Source organism: Phyllobates terribilis, unplaced genomic scaffold (assembly GCF_046119375.1).
Source record: "Phyllobates terribilis strain yellow unplaced genomic scaffold, ASM4611937v1 Scaffold_437__1_contigs__length_1545540, whole genome shotgun sequence".
Classification (NCBI taxonomy): domain Eukaryota; kingdom Metazoa; phylum Chordata; class Amphibia; order Anura; family Dendrobatidae; genus Phyllobates; species Phyllobates terribilis.
The window spans coordinates 362,843-385,698 of record NW_027363197.1 but is presented as its reverse complement, the minus strand read 5'-3'; the positions used below and the strand labels follow the sequence as shown (position 1 = coordinate 385,698).

General features: G+C 47.5%; 14 non-coding genes and 1 pseudogene across 14 annotated transcripts; all 15 read left to right on the top strand.

The window, feature by feature from the left end:
- The first annotated feature begins 1,052 nt into the window (after positions 1–1,052).
- On the top strand, positions 1,053–1,243 carry LOC141228611 (U2 spliceosomal RNA). The gene has a single exon (XR_012295418.1). It is a non-coding gene; the product is annotated as a U2 spliceosomal RNA (small nuclear RNA).
- A 1,112-nt stretch (positions 1,244–2,355) lies between these two features.
- LOC141228247 (U2 spliceosomal RNA) lies at positions 2,356–2,546 on the top strand. The gene has a single exon (XR_012295165.1). It is a non-coding gene; the product is annotated as a U2 spliceosomal RNA (small nuclear RNA).
- A 1,115-nt stretch (positions 2,547–3,661) lies between these two features.
- LOC141228610 (U2 spliceosomal RNA) lies at positions 3,662–3,852 on the top strand. The gene has a single exon (XR_012295417.1). It is a non-coding gene; the product is annotated as a U2 spliceosomal RNA (small nuclear RNA).
- A 1,115-nt stretch (positions 3,853–4,967) lies between these two features.
- On the top strand, positions 4,968–5,158 carry LOC141228609 (U2 spliceosomal RNA). Its single transcript, XR_012295416.1, has one exon. It is a non-coding gene; the product is annotated as a U2 spliceosomal RNA (small nuclear RNA).
- A 1,115-nt stretch (positions 5,159–6,273) lies between these two features.
- LOC141228608 (U2 spliceosomal RNA) lies at positions 6,274–6,464 on the top strand. The gene has a single exon (XR_012295415.1). It is a non-coding gene; the product is annotated as a U2 spliceosomal RNA (small nuclear RNA).
- A 1,115-nt stretch (positions 6,465–7,579) lies between these two features.
- Positions 7,580–7,770, top strand: LOC141228607 (U2 spliceosomal RNA). Its single transcript, XR_012295414.1, has one exon. It is a non-coding gene; the product is annotated as a U2 spliceosomal RNA (small nuclear RNA).
- A 1,115-nt stretch (positions 7,771–8,885) lies between these two features.
- Positions 8,886–9,076, top strand: LOC141228606 (U2 spliceosomal RNA). Its single transcript, XR_012295413.1, has one exon. It is a non-coding gene; the product is annotated as a U2 spliceosomal RNA (small nuclear RNA).
- Positions 9,077–10,191: 1,115 nt separating this feature from the next.
- LOC141228479 (U2 spliceosomal RNA) lies at positions 10,192–10,420 on the top strand (annotated as a pseudogene).
- Positions 10,421–10,932: 512 nt separating this feature from the next.
- On the top strand, positions 10,933–11,115 carry LOC141228395 (U2 spliceosomal RNA). Its single transcript, XR_012295283.1, has one exon. It is a non-coding gene; the product is annotated as a U2 spliceosomal RNA (small nuclear RNA).
- Positions 11,116–12,230: 1,115 nt separating this feature from the next.
- LOC141228167 (U2 spliceosomal RNA) lies at positions 12,231–12,421 on the top strand. Its single transcript, XR_012295088.1, has one exon. It is a non-coding gene; the product is annotated as a U2 spliceosomal RNA (small nuclear RNA).
- A 1,112-nt stretch (positions 12,422–13,533) lies between these two features.
- LOC141228605 (U2 spliceosomal RNA) lies at positions 13,534–13,724 on the top strand. Its single transcript, XR_012295412.1, has one exon. It is a non-coding gene; the product is annotated as a U2 spliceosomal RNA (small nuclear RNA).
- A 1,115-nt stretch (positions 13,725–14,839) lies between these two features.
- Positions 14,840–15,030, top strand: LOC141228329 (U2 spliceosomal RNA). Its single transcript, XR_012295244.1, has one exon. It is a non-coding gene; the product is annotated as a U2 spliceosomal RNA (small nuclear RNA).
- A 1,118-nt stretch (positions 15,031–16,148) lies between these two features.
- LOC141228604 (U2 spliceosomal RNA) lies at positions 16,149–16,339 on the top strand. Its single transcript, XR_012295411.1, has one exon. It is a non-coding gene; the product is annotated as a U2 spliceosomal RNA (small nuclear RNA).
- A 1,106-nt stretch (positions 16,340–17,445) lies between these two features.
- LOC141228202 (U2 spliceosomal RNA) lies at positions 17,446–17,636 on the top strand. Its single transcript, XR_012295121.1, has one exon. It is a non-coding gene; the product is annotated as a U2 spliceosomal RNA (small nuclear RNA).
- A 1,118-nt stretch (positions 17,637–18,754) lies between these two features.
- Positions 18,755–18,945, top strand: LOC141228603 (U2 spliceosomal RNA). The gene has a single exon (XR_012295410.1). It is a non-coding gene; the product is annotated as a U2 spliceosomal RNA (small nuclear RNA).
- The last annotated feature ends 3,911 nt before the right edge of the window (positions 18,946–22,856 follow it).

The window sequence follows — 22,856 nt, the reverse complement described above, 5'->3', positions numbered from 1 at the left end:
TTGTCGGATTTTGGGATGGACTCTTTCTCTGTGCTTTTCTTCTCCTCATTGGATTTTTCATGTTCAAAGTTGCAGAAGCCAGATTACAAGCTCATTTTGGTTCAACTTCAGCAACTGTGCATTGCATTGCCATGTAATGTGATGCAATGCTATCTTTCTAGCTCTCCCTTTTTACTTCCTTTTGGATAAACAGACATATTAGGCAAGCATTTTGGAGCTTTCACCTAAATAACTACAGGTGGTGAGATAAGCTGCACAATATAATTGACCTTTCAGTATATTGTTGCACACACACCATCTATTTAGCAAATGCCCTTGTTATCAACAGCAGCCTTTTAAACTCACCTGAGCTAACAGGTATGTGCGCTGGTTACTCTGCTGCGCTTAAAATTTCTTTTTTGGTTTGCTACAATGCCTTTTCTGAAACGTTGTCTCCTTCTGCTGGAACACTGACTTCTTTCATTTAATGCCTGCAGACTATAAAAGAGAACCCAACCCAAAAAGTTTGGTTGATTAGTCTGTGGCATTCTGTTAAACTGTTGCTTATGGCGGTCTCTGTGAGCTTCTCAGCGACATTCAGCCAGCCAGGTATCCTGCCTGCAGTAGATGGAATGTGGCAATGGAACGCTGGCTGCGCGTGTCATAATAGGCTCTGAGCCTTTATATACCTGTGCACAGCAGCAGCCACCTTCAGTCTGCTGCTGGACAGCCAGCAGCAGCAGCAGCAGGAGAGGTATGTAATCAGGAGCCCTCCTGCTAAGGGTAGACAGCTGCTCGTTCCACCCCACCCCCCGCCTTAATTGGTTCTCCTCCCTTCCAACGGTGTTGAGGCGGGTGGGAACAGCAGGGGGTGAAGGTGCTGTGTTTAAAGAGGTGGAGTTATGCAGATCTAAAACGCGTGGATTGCAGCAGCAGCAAGCCGAAAAGTGCAGGCATGTAAGGGATCTAGAGGTTGACAACATGTCTTCTTAACGGGAGTCCAGGAGCTCATCTCCACAAATGGACTTTTCAGGATCCTTGGGTGGCTCCGTAGTTTGAAACCAATTCTGGTTATCGCTTCTCGGCCTTTTGGCTAAGATCAAGTGTAGTATCTGTTCTTATCAGTTTAATATCTGATACGTCCCCTATCTGGGGACCATATATTAAATGGATTTTTAGAACAGGGAGATGGAAAAAGAGCTTGCTCTGTCCACTCCACGCATTGACCTGGTATTGCAGTATCTCCAGGACCGGTGCACCCCTTCTTTAATGCAGTTTCTAAAATCAGAAAGAATTGAATTCAATGTTTTTTGTTCATTTTGCTTGTTTGTCGGATTTTGGGATGGACTCTTTGGCTTTGCTTTTCTTCTCCTCATTGGATTTTTCATGTTCAAAGTTGCAGAAGCCAGATTACAAGCTCATTTTGGTTCAACTTCAGCAACTGTGCATTGCATTGCCATGTAATGTGATGCAATGCTATCTTTCTAGCTCTCCCTTTTTACTTCCTTTTGGATAAACAGACATATTAGGCAAGCATTTTGGAGCTTTCACCTAAATAACTACAGGTGGTGAGATAAGCTGCACAATATAATTGACCTTTCAGTATATTGTTGCACACACACCATCTATTTAGCAAATGCCCTTGTTATCAACAGCAGCCTTTTAAACTCACCTGAGCTAACAGGTATGTGCGCTGGTTACTCTGCTGCGCTTAAAATTTCTTTTTTGGTTTGCTACAATGCCTTTTCTGAAACGTTGTCTCCTTCTTCTGGAACACTGACTTCTTTCATTTAATGCCTGCAGACTATAAAAGAGAACCCAACCCAAAAAGTTTGGTTGATTAGTCTGTGGCATTCTGTTAAACTGTTGCTTATGGCGGTCTCTGTGAGCTTCTCAGCGACATTCAGCCAGCCAGGTATCCTGCCTGCAGTAGATGGAATGTGGCAATGGAACGCTGGCTGCGCGTGTCATAATAGGCTCTGAGCCTTTATATACCTGTGCACAGCAGCAGCCACCTTCAGTCTGCTGCTGGACAGCCAGCAGCAGCAGCAGGAGAGGTATGTAATCAGGAGCCCTCCTGCTAAGGGTAGACAGCTGCTCGTTCCACCCCACCCCCCGCCTTAATTGGTTCTCCTCCCTTCCAACGGTGTTGAGGCGGGTGGGAACAGCAGGGGGTGAAGGTGCTGTGTTTAAAGAGGTGGAGTTATGCAGATCTAAAACGCGTGGATTGCAGCAGCAGCAAGCCGAAAAGTGCAGGCATGTAAGGGATCTAGAGGTTGACAACATGTCTTCTTAACGGGAGTCCAGGAGCTCATCTCCACAAATGGACTTTTCAGGATCCTTGGGTGGCTCCGTAGTTTGAAACCAATTCTGGTTATCGCTTCTCGGCCTTTTGGCTAAGATCAAGTGTAGTATCTGTTCTTATCAGTTTAATATCTGATGCGTCCCCTATCTGGGGACCATATATTAAATGGATTTTTAGAACAGGGAGATGGAAAAAGAGCTTGCTCTGTCCACTCCACGCATTGACCTGGTATTGCAGTATCTCCAGGACCGGTGCACCCCTTCTTTAATGCAGTTTCTAAAATCAGAAAGAATTGAATTCAATGTTTTTTGTTCATTTTGCTTGTTTGTCGGATTTTGGGATGGACTCTTTGGCTTTGCTTTTCTTCTCCTCATTGGATTTTTCATGTTCAAAGTTGCAGAAGCCAGATTACAAGCTCATTTTGGTTCAACTTCAGCAACTGTGCATTGCATTGCCATGTAATGTGATGCAATGCTATCTTTCTAGCTCTCCCTTTTTACTTCCTTTTGGATAAACAGACATATTAGGCAAGCATTTTGGAGCTTTCACCTAAATAACTACAGGTGGTGAGATAAGCTGCACAATATAATTGACCTTTCAGTATATTGTTGCACACACACCATCTATTTAGCAAATGCCCTTGTTATCAACAGCAGCCTTTTAAACTCACCTGAGCTAACAGGTATGTGCGCTGGTTACTCTGCTGCGCTTAAAATTTCTTTTTTGGTTTGCTACAATGCCTTTTCTGAAACGTTGTCTCCTTCTTCTGGAACACTGACTTCTTTCATTTAATGCCTGCAGACTATAAAAGAGAACCCAACCGAAAAAGTTTGGTTGATTAGTCTGTGGCATTCTGCTAAACTGTTGCTTATGGCGGTCTCTGTGAGCTTCTCAGCGACATTCAGCCAGCCAGGTATCCTGCCTGCAGTAGATGGAATGTGGCAATGGAACGCTGGCTGCGCGTGTCATAATAGGCTCTGAGCCTTTATATACCTGTGCACAGCAGCAGCCACCTTCAGTCTGCTGCTGGACAGCCAGCAGCAGCAGCAGCAGGAGAGGTATGTAATCAGGAGCCCTCCTGCTAAGGGTAGACAGCTGCTCGTTCCACCCCACCCCCCGCCTTAATTGGTTCTCCTCCCTTCCAACGGTGTTGAGGCGGGTGGGAACAGCAGGGGGTGAAGGTGCTGTGTTTAAAGAGGTGGAGTTATGCAGATCTAAAACGCGTGGATTGCAGCAGCAGCAAGCCGAAAAGTGCAGGCATGTAAGGGATCTAGAGGTTGACAACATGTCTTCTTAACGGGAATCCAGGAGCTCATCTCCACAAATGGACTTTTCAGGATCCTTGGGTGGCTCCGTAGTTTGAAACCAATTCTGCTTATCGCTTCTCGGCCTTTTGGCTAAGATCAAGTGTAGTATCTGTTCTTATCAGTTTAATATCTGATACGTCCCCTATCTGGGGACCATATATTAAATGGATTTTTAGAACAGGGAGATGGAAAAAGAGCTTGCTCTGTCCACTCCACGCATTGACCTGGTATTGCAGTATCTCCAGGACCGGTGCACCCCTTCTTTAATGCAGTTTCTAAAATCAGAAAGAATTGAATTCAATGTTTTTTGTTCATTTTGCTTGTTTGTCGGATTTTGGGATGGACTCTTTGGCTTTGCTTTTCTTCTCCTCATTGGATTTTTCATGTTCAAAGTTGCAGAAGCCAGATTACAAGCTCATTTTGGTTCAACTTCAGCAACTGTGCATTGCATTGCCATGTAATGTGATGCAATGCTATCTTTCTAGCTCTCCCTTTTTACTTCCTTTTGGATAAACAGACATATTAGGCAAGCATTTTGGAGCTTTCACCTAAATAACTACAGGTGGTGAGATAAGCTGCACAATATAATTGACCTTTCAGTATATTGTTGCACACACACCATCTATTTAGCAAATGCCCTTGTTATCAACAGCAGCCTTTTAAACTCACCTGAGCTAACAGGTATGTGCGCTGGTTACTCTGCTGCGCTTAAAATTTCTTTTTTGGTTTGCTACAATGCCTTTTCTGAAACGTTGTCTCCTTCTGCTGGAACACTGACTTCTTTCATTTAATGCCTGCAGACTATAAAAGAGAACCCAACCCAAAAAGTTTGGTTGATTAGTCTGTGGCATTCTGTTAAACTGTTGCTTATGGCGGTCTCTGTGAGCTTCTCAGCGACATTCAGCCAGCCAGGTATCCTGCCTGCAGTAGATGGAATGTGGCAATATAACGCTGGCTGCGCGTGTCATAATAGGCTCTCAGCCTTTATATACCTGTGCACAGCAGCAGCCACCTTCAGTCTGCTGCTGGACAGCCAGCAGCAGCAGCAGCAGGAGAGGTATGTAATCAGGAGCCCTCCTGCTAAGGGTAGACAGCTGCTCGTTCCACCCCACCCCCCGCCTTAATTGGTTCTCCTCCCTTCCAACGGTGTTGAGGCGGGTGGGAACAGCAGGGGGTGAAGGTGCTGTGTTTAAAGAGGTGGAGTTATGCAGATCTAAAACGCGTGGATTGCAGCAGCAGCAAGCCGAAAAGTGCAGGCATGTAAGGGATCTAGAGGTTGACAACATGTCTTCTTAACGGGAGTCCAGGAGCTCATCTCCACAAATGGACTTTTCAGGATCCTTGGGTGGCTCCGTAGTTTGAAACCAATTCTGGTTATCGCTTCTCGGCCTTTTGGCTAAGATCAAGTGTAGTATCTGTTCTTATCAGTTTAATATCTGATACGTCCCCTATCTGGGGACCATATATTAAATGGATTTTTAGAACAGGGAGATGGAAAAAGAGCTTGCTCTGTCCACTCCACGCATTGACCTGGTATTGCAGTATCTCCAGGACCGGTGCACCCCTTCTTTAATGCAGTTTCTAAAATCAGAAAGAATTGAATTCAATGTTTTTTGTTCATTTTGCTTGTTTGTCGGATTTTGGGATGGACTCTTTGGCTTTGCTTTTCTTCTCCTCATTGGATTTTTCATGTTCAAAGTTGCAGAAGCCAGATTACAAGCTCATTTTGGTTCAACTTCAGCAACTGTGCATTGCATTGCCATGTAATGTGATGCAATGCTATCTTTCTAGCTCTCCCTTTTTACTTCCTTTTGGATAAACAGACATATTAGGCAAGCATTTTGGAGCTTTCACCTAAATAACTACAGGTGGTGAGATAAGCTGCACAATATAATTGACCTTTCAGTATATTGTTGCACACACACCATCTATTTAGCAAATGCCCTTGTTATCAACAGCAGCCTTTTAAACTCACCTGAGCTAACAGGTATGTGCGCTGGTTACTCTGCTGCGCTTAAAATTTCTTTTTTGGTTTGCTACAATGCCTTTTCTGAAACGTTGTCTCCTTCTGCTGGAACACTGACTTCTTTCATTTAATGCCTGCAGACTATAAAAGAGAACCCAACCCAAAAAGTTTGGTTGATTAGTCTGTGGCATTCTGTTAAACTGTTGCTTATGGCGGTCTCTGTGAGCTTCTCAGCGACATTCAGCCAGCCAGGTATCCTGCCTGCAGTAGATGGAATGTGGCAATGGAACGCTGGCTGCGCGTGTCATAATAGGCTCTGAGCCTTTATATACCTGTGCACAGCAGCAGCCACCTTCAGTCTGCTGCTGGACAGCCAGCAGCAGCAGCAGCAGGAGAGGTATGTAATCAGGAGCCCTCCTGCTAAGGGTAGACAGCTGCTCGTTCCACCCCACCCCCCGCCTTAATTGGTTCTCCTCCCTTCCAACGGTGTTGAGGCGGGTGGGAACAGCAGGGGGTGAAGGTGCTGTGTTTAAAGAGGTGGAGTTATGCAGATCTAAAACGCGTGAATTGCAGCAGCAGCAAGCCGAAAAGTGCAGGCATGTAAGGGATCTAGAGGTTGACAACATGTCTTCTTAACGGGAGTCCAGGAGCTCATCTCCACAAATGGACTTTTCAGGATCCTTGGGTGGCTCCGTAGTTTGAAACCAATTCTGGTTATCGCTTCTCGGCCTTTTGGCTAAGATCAAGTGTAGTATCTGTTCTTATCAGTTTAATATCTGATACGTCCCCTATCTGGGGACCATATATTAAATGGATTTTTAGAACAGGGAGATGGAAAAAGAGCTTGCTCTGTCCACTCCACGCATTGACCTGGTATTGCAGTATCTCCAGGACCGGTGCACCCCTTCTTTAATGCAGTTTCTAAAATCAGAAAGAATTGAATTCAATGTTTTTTGTTCATTTTGCTTGTTTGTCGGATTTTGGGATGGACTCTTTGGCTTTGCTTTTCTTCTCCTCATTGGATTTTTCATGTTCAAAGTTGCAGAAGCCAGATTACAAGCTCATTTTGGTTCAACTTCAGCAACTGTGCATTGCATTGCCATGTAATGTGATGCAATGCTATCTTTCTAGCTCTCCCTTTTTACTTCCTTTTGGATAAACAGACATATTAGGCAAGCATTTTGGAGCTTTCACCTAAATAACTACAGGTGGTGAGATAAGCTGCACAATATAATTGACCTTTCAGTATATTGTTGCACACACACCATCTATTTAGCAAATGCCCTTGTTATCAACAGCAGCCTTTTAAACTCACCTGAGCTAACAGGTATGTGCACTGGTTACTCTGCTGCGCTTAAAATTTCTTTTTTGGTTTGCTACAATGCCTTTTCTGAAACGTTGTCTCCTTCTTCTGGAACACTGACTTCTTTCATTTAATGCCTGCAGACTATAAAAGATAACCCAACCCAAAAAGTTTGGTTGATTAGTCTGTGGCATTCTGTTAAACTGTTGCTTATGGCGGTCTCTGTGAGCTTCTCAGCGACATTCAGCCAGCCAGGTATCCTGCCTGCAGTAGATGGAATGTGGCAATGGAACGCTGGCTGCGCGTGTCATAATAGGCTCTGAGCCTTTATATACCTGTGCACAGCAGCAGCCACCTTCAGTCTGCTGCTGGACAGCCAGCAGCAGCAGCAGCAGGAGAGGTATGTAATCAGGAGCCCTCCTGCTAAGGGTAGACAGCTGCTCGTTCCACCCCACCCCCCGCCTTAATTGGTTCTCCTCCCTTCCAACGGTGTTGAGGCGGGTGGGAACAGCAGGGGGTGAAGGTGCTGTGTTTAAAGAGGTGGAGTTATGCAGATCTAAAACGCGTGGATTGCAGCAGCAGCAAGCCGAAAAGTGCAGGCATGTAAGGGATCTAGAGGTTGACAACATGTCTTCTTAACGGGAGTCCAGGAGCTCATCTCCACAAATGGACTTTTCAGGATCCTTGGGTGGCTCCGTAGTTTGAAACCAATTCTGGTTATCGCTTCTCGGCCTTTTGGCTAAGATCAAGTGTAGTATCTGTTCTTATCAGTTTAATATCTGATACGTCCCCTATCTGGGGACCATATATTAAATGGATTTTTAGAACAGGGAGATGGAAAAAGAGCTTGCTCTGTCCACTCCACGCATTGACCTGGTATTGCAGTATCTCCAGGACCGGTGCACCCCTTCTTTAATGCAGTTTCTAAAATCAGAAAGAATTGAATTCAATGTTTTTTGTTCATTTTGCTTGTTTGTCGGATTTTGGGATGGACTCTTTGGCTTTGCTTTTCTTCTCCTCATTGGATTTTTCATGTTCAAAGTTGCAGAAGCCAGATTACAAGCTCATTTTGGTTCAACTTCAGCAACTGTGCATTGCATTGCCATGTAATGTGATGCAATGCTATCTTTCTAGCTCTCCCTTTTTACTTCCTTTTGGATAAACAGACATATTAGGCAAGCATTTTGGAGCTTTCACCTAAATAACTACAGGTGGTGAGATAAGCTGCACAATATAATTGACCTTTCAGTATATTGTTGCACACACACCATCTATTTAGCAAATGCCCTTGTTATCAACAGCAGCCTTTTAAACTCACCTGAGCTAACAGGTATGTGCGCTGGTTACTCTGCTGCGCTTAAAATTTCTTTTTTGGTTTGCTACAATGCCTTTTCTGAAACGTTGTCTCCTTCTGCTGGAACACTGACTTCTTTCATTTAATGCCTGCAGACTATAAAAGAGAACCCAACCCAAAAAGTTTGGTTGATTAGTCTGTGGCATTCTGTTAAACTGTTGCTTATGGCGGTCTCTGTGAGCTTCTCAGCGACATTCAGCCAGTCAGGTATCCTGCCTGCAGTAGATGGAATGTGGCAATGGAACGCTGGCTGCGCGTGTCATAATAGGCTCTGAGCCTTTATATACCTGTGCACAGCAGCAGCCACCTTCAGTCTGCTGCTGGACAGCCAGCAGCAGCAGCAGCAGGAGAGGTATGTAATCAGTAGCCCTCCTGCTAAGGGTAGACAGCTGCTCGTTCCACCCCACCCCCCGCCTTAATTGGTTCTCCTCCCTTCCAACGGTGTTGAGGCGGGTGGGAACAGCAGGGGGTGAAGGTGCTGTGTTTAAAGAGGTGGAGTTATGCAGATCTAAAACGCGTGGATTGCAGCAGCAGCAAGCCGAAAAGTGCAGGCATGTAAGGGATCTAGAGGTTGACAACATGTCTTCTTAACGGGAGTCCAGGAGCTCATCTCCACAAATGGACTTTTCAGGATCCTTGGGTGGCTCCGTAGTTTGAAACCAATTCTGGTTATCGCTTCTCGGCCTTTTGGCTAAGATCAAGTGTAGTATCTGTTCTTATCAGTTTAATATCTGATACGTCCCCTATCTGGGGACCATATATTAAATGGATTTTTAGAACAGGGAGATGGAAAAAGAGCTTGCTCTGTCCACTCCACGCATTGACCTGGTATTGCAGTATCTCCAGGACCGGTGCACCCCTTCTTTAATGCAGTTTCTAAAATCAGAAAGAATTGAATTCAATGTTTTTTGTTCATTTTGCTTGTTTGTCGGATTTTGGGATGGACTCTTTGGCTTTGCTTTTCTTCTCCTCATTGGATTTTTCATGTTCAAAGTTGCAGAAGCCAGATTACAAGCTCATTTTGGTTCAACTTCAGCAACTGTGCATTGCATTGCCATGTAATGTGATGCAATGCTATCTTTCTAGCTCTCCCTTTTTACTTCCTTTTGGATAAACAGACATATTAGGCAAGCATTTTGGAGCTTTCACCTAAATAACTACAGGTGGTGAGATAAGCTGCACAATATAATTGACCTTTCAGTATATTGTTGCACACACACCATCTATTTAGCAAATGCCCTTGTTATCAACAGCAGCCTTTTAAACTCACCTGAGCTAACAGGTATGTGCGCTGGTTACTCTGCTGCGCTTAAAATTTCTTTTTTGGTTTGCTACAATGCCTTTTCTGAAACGTTGTCTCCTTCTGCTGGAACACTGACTTCTTTCATTTAATGCCTGCAGACTATAAAAGAGAACCCAACCCAAAAAGTTTGGTTGATTAGTCTGTGGCATTCTGTTAAACTGTTGCTTATGGCGGTCTCTGTGAGCTTCTCAGCGACATTCAGCCAGCCAGGTATCCTGCCTGCAGTAGATGGTATGTGGCAATGGAACGCTGGCTGCGCGTGTCATAATAGGCTCTGAGCCTTTATATACCTGTGCACAGCAGCAGCCACCTTCAGTCTGCTGCTGGACAGCCAGCAGCAGCAGCAGCAGGAGAGGTATGTAATCAGGAGCCCTCCTGCTAAGGGTAGACAGCTGCTCGTTCCACCCCACCCCCCGCCTTAATTGGTTCTCCTCCCTTCCAACGGTGTTGAGGCGGGTGGGAACAGCAGGGGGTGAAGGTGCTGTGTTTAAAGAGGTGGAGTTATGCAGATCTAAAACGCGTGGATTGCAGCAGCAGCAAGCCGAAAAGTGCAGGCATGTAAGGGATCTAGAGGTTGACAACATGTCTTCTTAACGGGAGTCCAGGAGCTCATCTCCACAAATGGACTTTTCAGGATCCTTGGGTGGCTCCGTAGTTTGAAACCAATTCTGGTTATCGCTTCTCGGCCTTTTGGCTAAGATCAAGTGTAGTATCTGTTGGGCCGGGGAAGATCGAAAGCCCGAAGTGTGAAGTGCCCCAGGAGTGGTGACCCTGGGGTGCCTTAACTCACTGGGATTGGGAACCCCACTTGAGTTTATGGCACATTTGCACAAGCACTTCAAATTTTCTTTCTTCGCACACACCCTTATTCCGGGCCTTCTGGCCTTAGGATGGGGAATTTTTCAATTCCCGGTCGAAGGTCCGGGCAGTATTATACTGTGAAACCTTCACTATTTATTTAATTTCTTTGTCACTGTGTGTCCACTTATTCACGTGTGTCACGTCCTACTAGGATTTTGTCGGGATGCGGTTCCCTTACGGGTTCCTCTCTTGGCAGGTCTAGGGGGGAGTGTGTGGCCATCAGGTTCCGCTCCCCCCTGAACCCCCCTGGCTCTCCTCTTTCGGGAGGAGAGCGTTGTTGGCTCCCCTCTTCCGGGAGGGGAGCACAGTCTTTGGCTCCCAGTGCCTTGCTCGGGTGAGAACTCGGGCAGGTGCTGGGGGTAAGATTGGGTCGCCTCTGGCTTCGGCTGGAGGTGGCTTTTTGTCCCTGTTCCTCGCTGTGGCCTTTTGGCTCGGAGGGACGGGGAATGGTTTGGGGGACCCTTCTCCTTTTGGAGAGGGTTTCAAGAAGACCAGCATCCTAGTGCACTTTTTTTGTGGCACTTGTCACTTTTTTAAGCGCACTCGGGTTTTGTACACGATTTCGGGCTTTCAAAAAAAAAAAATCTGTTCTTATCAGTTTAATATCTGATACGTCCCCTATCTGGGGACCATATATTAAATGGATTTTTAGAACAGGGAGATGGAAAAAGAGCTTGCTCTGTCCACTCCACGCATTGACCTGGTATTGCAGTATCTCCAGGACCGGTGCACCCCTTCTTTAATGCAGTTTCTAAAATCAGAAAGAATTGAATTCAATGTTTTTTGTTCATTTTGCTTGTTTGTCGGATTTTGGGATGGACTCTTTGGCTTTGCTTTTCTTCTCCTCATTGGATTTTTCATGTTCAAAGTTGCAGAAGCCAGATTACAAGCTCATTTTGGTTCAACTTCAGCAACTGTGCATTGCATTGCCATGTAATGTGATGCAATGCTATCTTTCTAGCTCTCCCTTTTTACTTCCTTTTGGATAAACAGACATATTAGGCAAGCATTTTGGAGCTTTCACCTAAATAACTACAGGTGGTGAGATAAGCTGCACAATATAATTGACCTTTCAGTATATTGTTGCACACACACCATCTATTTAGCAAATGCCCTTGTTATCAACAGCAGCCTTTTAAACTCACCTGAGCTAACAGGTATGTGCGCTGGTTACTCTGCTGCGCTTAAAATTTCTTTTTTGGTTTGCTACAATGCCTTTTCTGAAACGTTGTCTCCTTCTGCTGGAACACTGACTTCTTTCATTTAATGCCTGCAGACTATAAAAGAGAACCCAACCCAAAAAGTTTGGTTGATTAGTCTGTGGCATTCTGTTAAACTGTTGCTTATGGCGGTCTCTGTGAGCTTCTCAGCGACATTCAGCCAGCCAGGTATCCTGCCTGCAGTAGATGGAATGTGGCAATGGAACGCTGGCTGCGCGTGTCATAATAGGCTCTGAGCCTTTATATACCTGTGCACAGCAGCAGCCACCTTCAGTCTGCTGCTGGACAGCCAGCAGCAGCAGCAGCAGGAGAGGTATGTAATCAGGAGCCCTCCTGCTAAGGGTAGACAGCTGCTCGTTCCACCCCACCCCCCGCCTTAATTGGTTCTCCTCCCTTCCAACGGTGTTGAGGCGGGTGGGAACAGCAGGGGGTGAAGGTGCTGTGTTTAAAGAGGTGGAGTTATGCAGATCTAAAACGCGTGGATTGCAGCAGCAGCAAGCCGAAAAGTGCAGGCATGTAAGGGATCTAGAGGTTGACAACATGTCTTCTTAACGGGAGTCCAGGAGCTCATCTCCACAAATGGACTTTTCAGGATCCTTGGGTGGCTCCGTAGTTTGAAACCAATTCTGGTTATCGCTTCTCGGCCTTTTGGCTTAGATCAAGTGTAGTATCTGTTCTTATCAGTTTAATATCTGATACGTCCCCTATCTGGGGACCATATATTAAATGGATTTTTAGAACAGGGAGATGGAAAAAGAGCTTGCTCTGTCCACTCCACGCATTGACCTGGTATTGCAGTATCTCCAGGACCGGTGCACCCCTTCTTTAATGCAGTTTCTAAAATCAGAAAGAATTGAATTCAATGTTTTTTGTTCATTTTGCTTGTTTGTCGGATTTTGGGATGGACTCTTTGGCTTTGCTTTTCTTCTCCTCATTGGATTTTTCATGTTCAAAGTTGCAGAAGCCAGATTACAAGCTCATTTTGGTTCAACTTCAGCAACTGTGCATTGCATTGCCATGTAATGTGATGCAATGCTATCTTTCTAGCTCTCCCTTTTTACTTCCTTTTGGATAAACAGACATATTAGGCAAGCATTTTGGAGCTTTCACCTAAATAACTACAGGTGGTGAGATAAGCTGCACAATATAATTGACCTTTCAGTATATTGTTGCACACACACCATCTATTTAGCAAATGCCCTTGTTATCAACAGCAGCCTTTTAAACTCACCTGAGCTAACAGGTATGTGCGCTGGTTACTCTGCTGCGCTTAAAATTTCTTTTTTGGTTTGCTACAATGCCTTTTCTGAAACGTTGTCTCCTTCTGCTGGAACACTGACTTCTTTCATTTAATGCCTGCAGACTATAAAAGAGAACCCAACCCAAAAAGTTTGGTTGATTAGTCTGTGGCATTCTGTTAAACTGTTGCTTATGGCGGTCTCTGTGAGCTTCTCAGCGACATTCAGCCAGCCAGGTATCCTGCCTGCAGTAGATGGAATGTGGCAATGGAACGCTGGCTGCGCGTGTCATAATAGGCTCTGAGCCTTTATATACCTGTGCACAGCAGCAGCCACCTTCAGTCTGCTGCTGGACAGCCAGCAGCAGCAGCAGGAGAGGTATGTAATCAGGAGCCCTCCTGCTAAGGGTAGACAGCTGCTCGTTCCACCCCACCCCCCGCCTTAATTGGTTCTCCTCCCTTCCAACGGTGTTGAGGCGGGTGGGAACAGCAGGGGGTGAAGGTGCTGTGTTTAAAGAGGTGGAGTTATGCAGATCTAAAACGCGTGGATTGCAGCAGCAGCAAGCCGAAAAGTGCAGGCATGTAAGGGATCTAGAGGTTGACAACATGTCTTCTTAACGGGAGTCCAGGAGCTCATCTCCACAAATGGACTTTTCAGGATCCTTGGGTGGCTCCGTAGTTTGAAACCAATTCTGGTTATCGCTTCTCGGCCTTTTGGCTAAGATCAAGTGTAGTATCTGTTCTTATCAGTTTAATATCTGATACGTCCCCTATCTGGGGACCATATATTAAATGGATTTTTAGAACAGGGAGATGGAAAAAGAGCTTGCTCTGTCCACTCCACGCATTGACCTGGTATTGCAGTATCTCCAGGACCGGTGCACCCCTTCTTTAATGCAGTTTCTAAAATCAGAAAGAATTGAATTCAATGTTTTTTGTTCATTTTGCTTGTTTGTCGGATTTTGGGATGGACTCTTTGGCTTTGCTTTTCTTCTCCTCATTGGATTTTTCATGTTCAAAGTTGCAGAAGCCAGATTACAAGCTCATTTTGGTTCAACTTCAGCAACTGTGCATTGCATTGCCATGTAATGTGATGCAATGCTATCTTTCTAGCTCTCCCTTTTTACTTCCTTTTGGATAAACAGACATATTAGGCAAGCATTTTGGAGCTTTCACCTAAATAACTACAGGTGGTGAGATAAGCTGCACAATATAATTGACCTTTCAGTATATTGTTGCACACACACCATCTATTTAGCAAATGCCCTTGTTATCAACAGCAGCCTTTTAAACTCACCTGAGCTAACAGGTATGTGCGCTGGTTACTCTGCTGCGCTTAAAATTTCTTTTTTGGTTTGCTACAATGCCTTTTCTGAAACGTTGTCTCCTTCTGCTGGAACACTGACTTCTTTCATTTAATGCCTGCAGACTATAAAAGAGAACCCAACCCAAAAAGTTTGGTTGATTAGTCTGTGGCATTCTGTTAAACTGTTGCTTATGGCGGTCTCTGTGAGCTTCTCAGTGACATTCAGCCAGCCAGGTATCCTGCCTGCAGTAGATGGAATGTGGCAATGGAACGCTGGCTGCGCGTGTCATAATAGGCTCTGAGCCTTTATATACCTGTGCACAGCAGCAGCCACCTTCAGTCTGCTGCTGGACAGCCAGCAGCAGCAGCAGCAGGAGAGGTATGTAATCAGGAGCCCTCCTGCTAAGGGTAGACAGCTGCTCGTTCCACCCAACCCCCCGCCTTAATTGGTTCTCCTCCCTTCCAACGGTGTTGAGGCGGGTGGGAACAGCAGGGGGTGAAGGTGCTGTGTTTAAAGAGGTGGAGTTATGCAGATCTAAAACGCGTGGATTGCAGCAGCAGCAAGCCGAAAAGTGCAGGCATGTAAGGGATCTAGAGGTTGACAACATGTCTTCTTAACGGGAGTCCAGGAGCTCATCTCCACAAATGGACTTTTCAGGATCCTTGGGTGGCTCCGTAGTTTGAAACCAATTCTGGTTATCGCTTCTCGGCCTTTTGGCTAAGATCAAGTGTAGTATCTGTTCTTATCAGTTTAATATCTGATACGTCCCCTATCTGGGGACCATTTATTAAATGGATTTTTAGAACAGGGAGATGGAAAAAGAGCTTGCTCTGTCCACTACACGCATTGACCTAGTATTGCAGTATCTCCAGGACCGGTGCACCCCTTCTTTAATGCAGTTTCTAAAATCAGAAAGAATTGAATTCAATGTTTTTTGTTCATTTTGCTTGTTTGTCGGATTTTGGGATGGACTCTTTGGCTTTGCTTTTCTTCTCCTCATTGGATTTTTCATGTTCAAAGTTGCAGAAGCCAGATTACAAGCTCATTTTGGTTCAACTTCAGCAACTGTGCATTGCATTGCCATGTAATGTGATGCAATGCTATCTTTCTAGCTCTCCCTTTTTACTTCCTTTTGGATAAACAGACATATTAGGCAAGCATTTTGGAGCTTTCACCTAAATAACTACAGGTGGTGAGATAAGCTGCACAATATAATTGACCTTTCAGTATATTGTTGCACACACACCATCTATTTAGCAAATGCCCTTGTTATCAACAGCAGCCTTTTAAACTCACCTGAGCTAACAGGTATGTGCGCTGGTTACTCTGCTGCGCTTAAAATTTCTTTTTTGGTTTGCTACAATGCCTTTTCTGAAACGTTGTCTCCTTCTGCTGGAACACTGACTTCTTTCATTTAATGCCTGCAGACTATAAAAGAGAACCCAACCCAAAAAGTTTGGTTGATTAGTCTGTGGCATTCTGTTAAACTGTTGCTTATGGCGGTCTCTGTGAGCTTCTCAGCGACATTCAGCCAGCCAGGTATCCTGCCTGCAGTAGATGGAATGTGGCAATGGAACGCTGGCTGCGCGTGTCATAATAGGCTCTGAGCCTTTATATACCTGTGCACAGCAGCAGCCACCTTCAGTCTGCTGCTGGACAGCCAGCAGCAGCAGCAGCAGCAGGAGAGGTATGTAATCAGGAGCCCTCCTGCTAAGGGTAGACAGCTGCTCGTTCCACCCCACCCCCCGCCTTAATTGGTTCTCCTCCCTTCCAACGGTGTTGAGGCGGGTGGGAACAGCAGGGGGTGAAGGTGCTGTGTTTAAAGAGGTGGAGTTATGCAGATCTAAAACGCGTGGATTGCAGCAGCAGCAAGCCGAAAAGTGCAGGCATGTAAGGGATCTAGAGGTTGACAACATGTCTTCTTAACGGGAGTCCAGGAGCTCATCTCCACAAATGGACTTTTCAGGATCCTTGGGTGGCTCCGTAGTTTGAAACCAATTCTGGTTATCGCTTCTCGGCCTTTTGGCTAAGATCAAGTGTAGTATCTGTTCTTATCAGTTTAATATCTGATACGTCCCCTATCTGGGGACCATATATTAAATGGATTTTTAGAACAGGGAGATGGAAAAAGAGCTTGCTCTGTCCACTCCACGCATTGACCTGGTATTGCAGTATCTCCAGGACCGGTGCACCCCTTCTTTAATGCAGTTTCTAAAATCAGAAAGAATTGAATTCAATGTTTTTTGTTCATTTTGCTTGTTTGTCGGATTTTGGGATGGACTCTTTGGCTTTGCTTTTCTTCTCCTCATTGGATTTTTCATGTTCAAAGTTGCAGAAGCCAGATTACAAGCTCATTTTGGTTCAACTTCAGCAACTGTGCATTGCATTGCCATGTAATGTGATGCAATGCTATCTTTCTAGCTCTCCCTTTTTACTTCCTTTTGGATAAACAGACATATTAGGCAAGCATTTTGGAGCTTTCACCTAAATAACTACAGGTGGTGAGATAAGCTGCACAATATAATTGACCTTTCAGTATATTGTTGCACACACACCATCTATTTAGCAAATGCCCTTGTTATCAACAGCAGCCTTTTAAACTCACCTGAGCTAACAGGTATGTGCGCTGATTACTCTGCTGCGCTTAAAATTTCTTTTTTGGTTTGCTACAATGCCTTTTCTGAAACGTTGTCTCCTTCTGCTGGAACACTGACTTCTTTCATTTAATGACTGTAGACTATAAAAGAGAACCCAACCCAAAAAGTTTGGTTGATTAGTCTGTGGCATTCTGTTAAACTGTTGCTTATGGCGGTCTCTGTGAGCTTCTCAGCGACATTCAGCCAGCCAGGTATCCTGCCTGCAGTAGATGGAATGTGGCAATGGAACGCTGGCTGCGCGTGTCATAATAGGCTCTGAGCCTTTATATACCTGTGCACAGCAGCAGCCACCTTCAGTCTGCTGCTGGACAGCCAGCAGCAGGAGAGGTATGTAATCAGGAGCCCTCCTGCTAAGGGTAGACAGCTGCTCGTTCCACCCCACCCCCCGCCTTAATTGGTTCTCCTCCCTTCCAACGGTGTTGAGGCGGGTGGGAACAGCAGGGGGTGAAGGTGCTGTGTTTAAAGAGGTGGAGTTATGCAGATCTAAAACGCGTGGATTGCAGCAGCAGCAAGCCGAAAAGTGCAGGCATGTAAGGGATCTAGAGGTTGACAACATGTCTTCTTAACGGGAGTCCAGGAGCTCATCTCCACAAATGGACTTTTCAGGATCCTTGGGTGGCTCCGTAGTTTGAAACCAATTCTGGTTATCGCTTCTCGGCCTTTTGGCTAAGATCAAGTGTAGTATCTGTTCTTATCAGTTTAATATCTGATACGTCCCCTATCTGGGGACCATATATTAAATGGATTTTTAGAACAGGGAGATGGAAAAAGAGCTTGCTCTGTCCACTCCACGCATTGACCTGGTATTGCAGTATCTCCAGGGCCGGTGCACCCCTTCTTTAATGCAGTTTCTAAAATCAGAAAGAATTGAATTCAATGTTTTTTGTTCATTTTGCTTGTTTGTCGGATTTTGGGATGGACTCTTTGGCTTTGCTTTTCTTCTCCTCATTGGAATTTTCATGTTCAAAGTTGCAGAAGCCAGATTACAAGCTCATTTTGGTTCAACTTCAGCAACTGTGCATTGCATTGCCATGTAATGTGATGCAATGCTATCTTTCTAGCTCTCCCTTTTTACTTCCTTTTGGATAAACAGACATATTAGGCAAGCATTTTGGAGCTTTCACCTAAATAACTACAGGTGGTGAGATAAGCTGCACAATATAATTGACCTTTCAGTATATTGTTGCACACACACCATCTATTTAGCAAATGCCCTTGTTATCAACAGCAGCCTTTTAAACTCACCTGAGCTAACAGGTATGTGCGCTGGTTACTCTGCTGCGCTTAAAATTTCTTTTTTGGTTTGCTACAATGCCTTTTCTGAAACGTTGTCTCCTTCTGCTGGAACACTGACTTCTTTCATTTAATGCCTGCAGACTATAAAAGAGAACCCAACCCAAAAAGTTTGGTTGATTAGTCTGTGGCATTCTGTTAAACTGTTGCTTATGGCGGTCTCTGTGAGCTTCTCAGCGACATTCAGCCAGCCAGGTATCCTGCCTGCAGTAGATGGAATGTGGCAATGGAACGCTGGCTGCGCGTGTCATAATAGGCTCTGAGCCTTTATATACCTGTGCACAGCAGCAGCCACCTTCAGTCTGCTGCTGGACAGCCAGCAGCAGCAGCAGCAGCAGGAGAGGTATGTAATCAGGAGCCCTCCTGCTAAGGGTAGACAGCTGCTCGTTCCACCCCACCCCCCGCCTTAATTGGTTCTCCTCCCTTCCAACGGTGTTGAGGCGGGTGGGAACAGCAGGGGGTGAAGGTGCTGTGTTTAAAGAGGTGGAGTTATGCAGATCTAAAACGCGTGGATTGCAGCAGCAGCAAGCCGAAAAGTGCAGGCATGTAAGGGATCTAGAGGTTGACAACATGTCTTCTTAACGGGAGTCCAGGAGCTCATCTCCACAAATGGACTTTTCAGGATCCTTGGGTGGCTCCGTAGTTTGAAACCAATTCTGGTTATCGCTTCTCGGCCTTTTGGCTAAGATCAAGTGTAGTATCTGTTCTTATCAGTTTAATATCTGATACGTCCCCTATCTGGGGACCATATATTAAATGGATTTTTAGAACAGGGAGATGGAAAAAGAGCTTGCTCTGTCCACTCCACGCATTGACCTGGTATTGCAGTATCTCCAGGACCGGTGCACCCCTTCTTTAATGCAGTTTCTAAAATCAGAAAGAATTGAATTCAATGTTTTTTGTTCATTTTGCTTGTTTGTCGGATTTTGGGATGGACTATTTGGCTTTGCTTTTCTTCTCCTCATTGGATTTTTCATGTTCAAAGTTGCAGAAGCCAGATTACAAGCTCATTTTGGTTCAACTTCAGCAACTGTGCATTGCATTGCCATGTAATGTGATGCAATGCTATTGTAGCACCCTGAGGATTCGGCTGCTACAGGGGTATTGCACCTCAACCCAGAGGTGTGATATTCCACTCCCGGGTAAGGATGGAGTGTGGAACTGAGCTCGGTAGGCTGCATGCACTACACACATCCCATTTCCGGGGAACAGGCCGACGGTACTCCCACTTAGAAATGTGCAGGTACGACCGAGTCTGTTCCTGGCTGGAGTGGGAGGGGGGTGGTACATCCCATGTAGTGTAGGGGCAGATAGGGGGAGCAGCCTGGGTAAAGATAGGAGCTCATTGGGTGCTGGTCACCTGAGCTCACACATAGAGGGTGTATATAAGGTGGGCACCAACAAAGAACAGGGTCAGATGCAGAGAACAAGTCAGTTGGAGACAGCAAGACAGCTGCAGAGGAGCAGACAGCAAGCAGAGAGGAAGTCAGCCTGCAGCAAGGGAGAAAAGAGAGAGACCCAGAGGAACAGAAGAGAGGACTCTAAGATCCCATCTAAAATCCCCGGGTGAAGAGTCGGCATCAGGGTACCGGAACCCAAGCAGGTGGGGGTAAAAACATTCCCCAGCCAGAGACCGGAGACCGTGGGCAGCGTTTGCCACGGTCACCCACCACATCCACCCCGAAGGCACACCACATGAAGGGTCAGGGAACCCAGGGCCAAGGGTGTCCCAACAGAAGGCCCGAGGGAGCTGGACCTAGGTGGATCACTGGTGGGGACGGCCAGAGAACGGGACAGAAGGAGAGCTCAGGGCCACGCTCCGGACTTGTTTGGGGGTTGGCTGGATCCAGGACCTGGTGGACGCAGCACGGCTCGGGTGGTCACTCGAAGCTGGAGTGACCAGTACAACATCTGCAGTAAGTAAACACCCTTAACTGCACAACCCGACTCTGTCTTCACTGCCGTCTGCACTGCACCACCACAACCCCCATCCTCTGCACCTGTCCCCTCTGAGGCTATACCCCTCCCGTTGGGGGTTATACCATCACAAGCTGCACCTACACCATCAGCCTCAGCGGACCCTGCTGCAGCGGCGGCCATAGTGACCGCAATACAACGGGTGGCGTAGTCGACATTAAGAACTTATTAACATCTGTAGGACTGCCACATACAACTGAGTTTGACACCCTGGGCACGGACCGGGTCATAGCCACTCGGAGACTACAACCCCCATCTGATCCGGCTCCGGATATTCCCATAAAGAATATGGCCCAGGGGGCGCGTCAACTTTGGCGTAGTCGGCAGGATTACGTGCCCGCAACACCCGGGTACTGCGTGCCTGAAGAAAAGTGCAAGTTTACCTCAGAAAGAAGTCTCCCGCCGGTTCCGGAGCGTCCACGCCATCGGACCCCATCACAGGTCGTTTCCCGCCGATTGTCCGCCATTTCCAGCTTGTTCCCGCCATCTGCAGGGTTTCCCGCCACTGGGCGACGCTTCCCGCCAAATCCGAAGATTTCCCGCCTTGGAAGAGCAGCGGACGCCATTATGGGCGTGCCAAAGGAGGGCAAGAGGCCGCCTCCCATCGTGGGCCAGGACAGAAAATGGCGCCAAAAGTGGAAACCGCCCCCACCAACAGAGACTGTGATGCTAGAGGTGTCTGTCAGCGTGAAAGAACCGCCCCTGGAGCTGACAGTCACCCAGTGGCCCCGGGACCGCCCTCGAAGTGGGAGGAGACGAAAGAAAAGAACGAAGATGGGTACCGCCTGGAGCAGTCTGGAGCGAGCGCACCCGGAGGCAAGAAGTCTAACGAGGAGTAGCGGAGAAGCTTACCCGGATATGGAGAGAAAGCAGAACAGCACCGGCCCGCAGGCCAGGAGTCTGCTAAAGACCGAGGAAGGAGAGCAGAGCAGCACCGGCCCGCTGGCCAGGAGCCTGCTGGAGGAAGAGCAGAGCAGCACCGACCCGTTGGTCAGGAGCCTGCTAGACACCACGACCCCACTAGGCCTAGTGGAGGTCCTTGCACAGCTCCCCCGAGACCGGGAGTGTGCACAGACTGCCCTGGAGGGCCTCGCACGGAGGATGGCCCGGGTACAGCGCGAGATATTGGCGGAATGGAGCCGAGAGATGGCCCAGCAAACCAAGGCCCGGAGCACGCCAGCCAAGATGAGGAGACAGACCGCCTCTGAGGATGGCGCGGGAGGACCCAAGGTCGGAGACGGCGCCGAGAAGGGAGCCGAACGCATGGAGGCAGGTAAAGGGGATGCCTATACCCCAAGCCGTGAAACCGCCCACCTGCCCCAGCTCCCCGTCGCAGAGCCCAAAAGTCCCCCTGCTGTGCCCGTAGCCGCCATGTCACCGCTATGGACTAGGCCCCGACCGGAAGCCGCCGCAGCGACCCCTGTGACGTCACGCGCCTCGACCCGGAGCGTGACAAAGCAGGAAATACCACCAGCCTGGTCGCAAGGCCTAGTACCCCCGGGCGCCGCATCACCAACAGCGCCCCCTACCTCCGCGGAGCCTCCGGCCTGGTCGCAAGGCCAGGTAGCCCAGGGCGCCGCCGTATTAACGGTGCCCTTCACCTTCCAGGTGCCCCAGGCCTGGCCGCAAGGCCTGGGCAACCCGGGCGCCACCACCACCGCGCCCGCGCCCGTAAAACCAAGGGTGCCGCGTCTGGGAGAGGACTTGTTTGCCCAGCACACGTGGCCGGACGGGCAGCCTTTCATCTGGCCCCAGAAGTATTACGAACTGGAGCACCAGAGGAGGGTTGGGGCCATGTGTGCACCCCTGATTCCGGCTCCGAAGCCCGTAATAAGGATCTCGCCCCCGCTAGCGGAAGCGCAGTTTGAGTGGGACCCCACCGGAGAAGACCTAATGGGGTTCACTCAGGAAACCCGGGCAGCTGCAGCGGAGCGTGCTGAGTGTTGCCGACAGCAGCTCGAGGAGTTCGCAAGGGAGCGGAGAGAGAGGCGGGTCCGAGAACAAGAGGCCCAAATAAGGAGCGCCGAGCAGAAGAGCCGGACCAGGAGGGACCCCCGTGCAGCGCACAGTCCTCGTACCACCGGGACTGTAATAAAGTTCAACCAGCAGCATGGGTGGGGCTTCATTAGAGACAACAACACCCCCGGCGACGTCTTTGTCACGCGCAGAGACGTGGAGTCCCATCTGCCGGAGGGGCACAGAGGTCGTGACCTCTACATCGGAGACGAGGTCACCTTCACCCGGCACAAGTGTGCCAAAGGACCTTACGCCCTCCACGTACACCGCCTGACGGAGGAGGAGTTGCGGTGCGAGGAGGAGGAGCAAGAGGACCCGGACGGGTCTGAAGTTACAACCAGCTATAAGCAAAGAGCAGGAGGAAGACGCCGTTGAGTGCGGCAGAGCAGTGATGTAAATAGTTACCCGACCGGGTATCAAAGAGACTGTTGCAACATATATATAGTCCCCGTTGGGACCAGCTGAGTGCAACATATATATAGTCCCCGTTGGGACCAGCTGAGTGAACTGTTTACCCGTTAACCCCTTAATCCCACAGGCTGAGGACTGTGAGCAGCCATTCCCTTCCCTCTACCTGGCCGAGGACTGAGAGCGGCCAACTTCCCTGTATATAGTTGCGCTTCCTAAAGCGCCCCCTACCGGTTTTAGAGGAAAAACCATTTTTCTAAGAGACTGTCGCACTTTTCCCGGACACACGTTGCACAGTGTCCGGAGGAGGAACCTGAAACAAGAGACGACGAGAATGTTTATATGAAAAGTTTTATATATATA